The following is a 5,662-nucleotide window of genomic DNA, read 5'->3' as shown; positions in this document are numbered from 1 at the left end:
TTTTATTCTGAGCCAATATGACATTCAGAGTATCAATTTCAAGAACTCCCTTCTTCTGAGGCGTCCCATTACTCACAGGATTCCTCTCAGAAGTGTACATAAACTAGTTATTAGCAACCATGTCAATGAGTTCTTGAGCTTCTGCAGGCGTTTTCTTTAGCTGAATGGATCCACCTGCAGAAGTATCCAATGACATCTTAGCTAATTCAGATAGACCATCATAGAATATATCCAGGATGGTCCATTCTGAAAGCATGTCAGAAGGACACTTTTTGGTCAATTGCTTGTATCTCTCCCAAGCTTCATAGAGGGATTCACCTTCCTTCTGTCTGAAGGTTTGAACATCCACTCTAAGCTTACTCAGCTTTTGAGGAGGAAAGAACTTGGCTAAGAAAGCCGTGACCAGCTTATCCCAAGAGTTCAGGCTATCCTTGGGTTGAGAGTCCAACCACACTCTAGCTCTGTCTTTTACAGCAAAGGGGAAAAGCATGAGCCTGTAGACTTCAGGATCTACTCCATTAGTCTTAACAGTATCACAGATCTGCAAGAATTCAGTTAATAACTGAAAAGGATCTTCAGATGGAAGTCCATAAAACTTGCAGTTCTGCTGCATCAGAGAAACTAATTGAGGTTTCAGCTCAAAATTGTTTGCTCCAATGGTAGGGATGGAGATGCTTCTTCCATGTAAATTGGAATTAGGTGCAGTAAAGTCACCAAGCATCCTCCTTGCATTATTATTATTTTCGACTGCCATCTCCTCTTCCTATTCGAAAATTTCTGAAAGGTGCTTGCTGGATTATTGTAATTTAGCTTCTCTTAGTTTCCTCTTCAGAGTCCTTTCAGGTTTTGGATCTGCTTCAACAAGAATATTCTTGTCCTTGCTCCTGCTCATATGAAAAAGAGGGAACAGAAAAAAAATAATAATAGGGATCCTTTTTACCACAGTATAGAGGTCCCTGTGTGAGTAGAAGAAAAGAAGAAGAAAAGAATGTAATGTAAGAAAAGAAACACAAGGGTGAGGAGAGTAGAGATGTGAGATGAAGAGAAGTGATGGTAGATGAATAAATAAATAGAATGAGATGAGAGAGAGAAAGAGAATTTTCGAAAATTATTTTTGAAAAATGGTTAGTGATTTTCGAAAATTAAAAGAAGAAATAAATTAAAATTGAATTTTGAAACAATTAGTTAATTAAAAAGAATTTTTGAAAAAGAGGGAGATATTTTCGAAAATTAGAGAGATAGAGTTAGTTAGGTAGTTTTGAAAAAGATAAGAAACAAACAAAAAGTTAGTTAGTTAGTTGAAACAAATTTGAAAATCAATTTTGAAAAGATAAGAAGATAAGAAGTTAGAAAAGATATTTTAAAATCAAATTTCTGAAAAAGGTATGATTTTGAAAAAGATAAGATAAAGAGATATTTTTTTGAAAAGATATGATTGAAATTAGTTTTGAGAAAGATTTGATTTTTTAAAATCACAACTAATGACTTGATTCTCAAGAAATCACAAGATATGATTCTAGAACTTAAAGTTTGAATCTTTCTTAACAAGCAAGTAACAAGCTTGAAATTTTTTTGAATCAAAACATTAATTGATGATGTTATTTTCGAAAATTATGTGATAAAGATAAGAAAAATATTTTTGAAAAATATTTTTAAAATTTTCGAAAATAAATAAAAAAATGAAAAAGTTTTGATTTTTGAAAAAGATTTTGAAAAAGATAAGATTTTTAAATTGAAAATTTGATTTGACTCATAAGAAACAATTGATTTTTTTTTTAAAATTTTTGAAAAAGTCAATCAAATTTTCGAAATTTATGAGAGAAAAAAAAGGGAAGATATTTTTTTGATTTTTGAAATTTTAATGATGAGAGAGAAAAACATGAAAAATGATGCAATGCATGAAAGTTATGGATCACAGCAAGGAATGCATGCAAGAATGCTATGAATGTCAAGATGAACACCAAGAACACTTTTAAGATCATGATGAACATCAAGAACATATTTTTGAAAAATTTTCAATGCAAAGAAAAATGCAGGACACCAAACTTAAAAATTTTTCATGTATAGACACTATGAATGCAAGAATGCATATGAAAAACAAGAAAAGACACAAAACATGAAAATGCAAAGATCAAACAAGAAGATTTACCAAGAACAACTTGAAGATCATGAAGAACACTATGAATGCATGATTTTTTTCAAAAAATGCAAAATGAATATGCAATTGACACCAAACTTAAAAATTGACTCAAGACTCAAACAAGAAACATGAAATATTTTTTTATTTTTATGATTTTCTAATTTTTTTTTGTATTTTTCGAAAATTATTTGTGAAAAAAAAAAGGATTCCAAAATTTTTAATATGAATTCCAAGAATTTTGCATTCTTAGTCTAAAGCTCCAATCTGAGGGTTAGACATGGCTTAATAGCCAGTCAAGCTTTACCATGTAAATCAGGTGGATCTAGAACAGCAGCAGGTGGATTAGCAACAACTAGCTTGCTCTTTGATAATATTGGGTTGGGAGTCCCAGTCCAAATGAATTTAGACATGGCTTTACAGCCAGTCAGGCTTCAACATGCTTTATGAAACACTAGAATTCATTCTAAAAAAATTTTAGAATAATTTTCGAAAATAGATGAGAAATTTTTGAAAGAATTTTTTTTTTGAAAAATTTTTGAGAATAAAACAAAAAGAAAATTACCTAATCTGAGTAACGAGATGAACCGTCAGTTGTCCAAATTCAAACAATCCCCGGCAACGGTGCCAAAAACTTGGTATGCGTAATTGTTACTCAGGTTGTAAAATTTGTTGTTCGTTCTCTTCCTGGCAATGGCACCAAAAACGGATGCACAAAACCATAGTCCAAACATAACTTCACAACTTCGCACAACTAACCAGCAAGTGCACTGGGTCGTCCAAGTAATAAAACCTTACGTGAGTAAGGGTCGATCCCACGGAGATTGTTGGTATGAAGCAAGCTATGGTCACCTTGTAAATCTCAGTCAGGCGGATATCAAATGGTTATGAAGTTTTCGAATAATAATAAATAAATAGAAAATAAGGATAGAAGTACTTATGTAATTCATTGGTTAGAATTTCAGATAAGCGTATAGAGATGCTTTCGTTCCTCTGAACCTCTGCTTTCCTGTTGTCTTCATCCAATCAGTCTTACTCCTTTCCATGGCTGGCTTTATGTAAGGACATCACCATTGTCAATGGCTACTTTTCATCCTCTCTGTGAAAATGGTCCGATGCGCAGTCACTGCATGGCTAATCATCTGGAGGCATCACCGTGGTCAATGGCTGCATCCCATCCTCTTGTGAAAATGGTCCAAATGCTCTGTCACAGCACGGCTAATCATCTGAGGTTCTCGATCATACTGGAATAGGATCCACCCTCCTTTTGCGTCTATCACTATGCCAAGCACTGGCGAGTTTGAAGTTCGTCACAGTATTCAATCCCAGAGTCCTACTCGGAATACCACAGACAAGGTTTAGACTTTTTGGACTCTCATGAATGCCGCCATCAATCTAGCTTATACCACGAAGATTCTGACTAAGAGATCCAAGAGATACTCATTCAATCTAAGGTGGAACGGAAGTGGTTGTCAGGCACGCGTTCGTGGGGGAATGATGATGATTGTCACGTTCATTAGATTCATATTGAAGTGCGAATGAATATCTTAGAAGCGGAATAAGTTGAATTGAATAGAGAAACAGTAGTACTTTGCATTAATTCATGAGGAACAGCAGAGCTCCACACCTTAATCTATGGAGTGTAGAAACTCTACCGTTGAAAAATACATAAGTGAAAGGTTCAGGCATGGCCGAATGGCCAGCCCCCAAAACGTGATCACAGGATCAAAAATACAATCCAGGATGTCTAATACAATAGTAAAAAGTCCTATTTATACTAAACTAGCTACTAGGGTTTACAGAAGTAAGTAATTGATGCATAAATCCACTTCCGGGGCCCACTTGGTGTGTGCTTGGGCTGAGCTTGAATGTTACACGTGCAGAGGCTCTTTCTGGAGTTGAACGCCAGGTTGTAACGTGTTTCTGGCGTTCAACTCTGGTTCGTGACGTGTTTCTGGCGTTTAACTCCAGACAGCAGCGTAGAACTGGCGTTCAACGCCCTTTTACGTCATCTAAACTCGGCCAAAGTATAAACTATTATATATTGATGGAAAGCCCTGGATGTCTAATTTCCAACGCAATTAGAAGCGCACCATTTTGAGTTCTGTAGCTCCCGAAAATCCACTTTGAGTGCAGGGAGGTCAGAATCCAACAGCATCAGCAGTCCTTCTTCAACCTCTGAATCTGATTTTTGCTCAAGTCCCTCAATTTCAGCCAGAAAATACCTGAAATCACAGAAAAACACACAAACTCATAGTAAAGTCCAGAAATATGAATTTAACATAAAAACTAATGAAAACATCCCTAAAAGTAACTAGATTCTACTAAAAACATACTAAAAACAATGTCAAAAAGCGTATAAATTATCCGCTCATCAATATGCCACAGAAACCCTAATTACCCAAATATAAGAGGATTATATGTCACGTATCCCATTAAGTCCAGATAATTAGAAGTTTAGGAGAAATTATTTTCAAGCTGTTGTTCAAGTAAAGAGCTTTTCCAAGTTATACAAGAACTCAATTAGAACAAGGGTCATACTTCCGTTCCACCCAGGTTCATAAGATAAAGAACGAAAATAATTCTTGAAATAGAAATCAGTACATGAATTAAAATAGAAAAATAATAGTATCAATCCATACAATAGACAGAACTCCTAACCTTAACAGTGGAGGTTTAGTTGCTCATGGTTCAGAGAAAAAACAAGGATTCTGAAAAACTGTAAAGTGCAGAATGAGGTAGAAGAGAAGAGATTACAATCTCCCGAAGGGCTGATTCTTTTCCCTTTTATATCTAATCCTAATTAATGTAAATTATATTTCCTAAAACTAAATAATATCTTTTCCTATTTTAAAACTAAAATAAAGGTTTAATAAAAAAATTTACAAATCAATTCGTGCAGCCTTCAAAGAGCGAATGGGGACCACTAGTTACACTAAGCGTGGCGCCAAACTTGGAGGATCCAAGTTTGGCGTCGTTGAGGCCGTGTGTGTTCTTCCATGTCATCTTAAGCTAGCCCCAAACTTGAGTAACCTCAGGTTTGGTTTCAAGTGATCCGTAAGAACTCCTTCAAGTTTCCTTAGTTGGCGCCAAACTTGAGGTTTCTCAACTTTGGCTTCAACTCATCAGTAATGCATTCTTCAGTTCTTCTTGGTTGGTGCCAAACTTAAGGTTTCTCAAGTTTGGCTTCATCAAGCCCGTGATGCACTCTTCAATTCTCCTTGTTGGCGCCAAACTTGAGATATCTCAAGTTTGGCTTCAAGTGAACCGCATGCAATCCTTCAAAGTTTTCCTTGCTGGCGCCAAACTTGAGGTATCTCAAGTTTGGCTTCAGCAAGCCTGTACCCTTTCCTTAGAGAATGAGTGTGTGGCACCAAACTTGAGGTATCTCAAGTTTGGCTTCACTGAGGCCGAAAGCAATGGGGCTTGTGTAGTGCTCCTGGTGCCAAACTTGGAGAATTCCAAGTTTGGCGTCGTTGAGGCCAAGTGTGGTGGAGAAAAAGTGTGCACTATTATACATTATTA

The 5,662-nt window shown here is 35.8% G+C and overlaps 1 non-coding gene across 1 annotated transcript; it reads left to right on the top strand.

Annotated features, from left to right (window-relative positions):
• Positions 1-250: 250 nt before the first annotated feature.
• LOC148568100 (small nucleolar RNA R71) lies at positions 251-358 on the top strand. The gene has a single exon (XR_015883006.1). It is a non-coding gene; the product is annotated as a small nucleolar RNA R71 (small nucleolar RNA).
• The last annotated feature ends 5,304 nt before the right edge of the window (positions 359-5,662 follow it).

Source organism: Arachis ipaensis, chromosome B4 (genome assembly GCF_059453495.1).
Source record: "Arachis ipaensis isolate K30076 ecotype BB chromosome B4, ASM5945349v1, whole genome shotgun sequence".
Taxonomy (NCBI): domain Eukaryota; kingdom Viridiplantae; phylum Streptophyta; class Magnoliopsida; order Fabales; family Fabaceae; genus Arachis; species Arachis ipaensis.
Note: the sequence above shows the minus strand (reverse complement) of the source record. Positions and strands in the feature narration are given on the sequence as shown.